Source organism: Lissotriton helveticus, chromosome 5_1, assembly GCF_964261635.1.
Source record: "Lissotriton helveticus chromosome 5_1, aLisHel1.1, whole genome shotgun sequence".
Taxonomy (NCBI): domain Eukaryota; kingdom Metazoa; phylum Chordata; class Amphibia; order Caudata; family Salamandridae; genus Lissotriton; species Lissotriton helveticus.
Genome location: NC_136065.1, coordinates 8,630,883 through 8,631,948, shown reverse-complemented (window position 1 = coordinate 8,631,948; position 1,066 = coordinate 8,630,883).

The window sequence follows — 1,066 nt, the reverse complement described above, 5'->3', positions numbered from 1 at the left end:
CCATCTGGCCAGGCCCCGAGGGTGCTGGTACCCCTCCGTCCAGCAATCCGGCCGGGGGTCCGGGGCGCCCGGGACGGAGGGTCCACCGGGGGCCCAGGGGAGGCTCTCCCCGGCCCGGCATAGGGTTTGGAAAGCCGGGACTGGGGCCGGGGACCGGGCCCGGGGCTTGAGCCCCGTCCGGCAGGGCCCAGTGGTGCGGGAATCCCCCCTCCGTCCTGCAAGCCGGCCGGGGGTCGGAGGTACCCGGGACGGAGGGTCCATCAGGGCCCGGGGAGGCCTGAAGCCCCGGAGCCCTGCAGCCCCAGAGACCTGCAGCTCTGCAGCCCCCGGAACCCTGCAGCCCCAGAGCCCTGCAGCTCCGGGGCAGGCAGATTGGCGTCCTTTTGGTCCCGGCCATCTGGTCGCCCTGGAAGTCATGATGAGGTGCCATTCGCCTCCCGGATCCCAGCGAGGGCTCCAGGAGGTCGGGTACTTTCGCGCCTTGGGTCCCCTCTGTCACCTTGTGTGCACAGATTGCAAGAAAGTCAGGTAATTTCCCTCCGGATTACTAGGGGGCAGGGTATGCCCGGACACCCCTCCAAGGCTGGTGGTTCTCTGCTAGGGGGACCAGATGGGCTATGCCTGGGTAACACCTCCCTAGGCCACCCGGGGCTTCCTTCCTCCAGGCCAACGGCTTGTCAAATTGCCCAGGACGGGCTCCATGGCTCTTGGGCAGTCGTCCCCCGGGTCTCCAGGCCGATGGCATGTCAAAGTGCCCAGGACGGGCTCCATGCGTCCCGGGCAGTCGTCCCCCGGATCTCCAGGCCGACGGCATGTCAAAGTGCCCAGGACGGGCTCCATGCGTCCCGGGCAGTCGTCCCCCGGGTCTCCAGGCCGACGGCATGTCAAAGTGCCCAGGACGGGCTCCATGCGTCCCGGGCAGTCGTCCCACGGGTCTCCGGGCCGACGGCATGTCAAAGTGCCCAGGACGGGCTCCATGCGTCCCGGGCATTCCTCCCCCCGGGCATCCGCCGCTCCCTTCCCTGGGCCGACGGCAGGTCAGATTGCCCAGGACGGGCTCCATGGG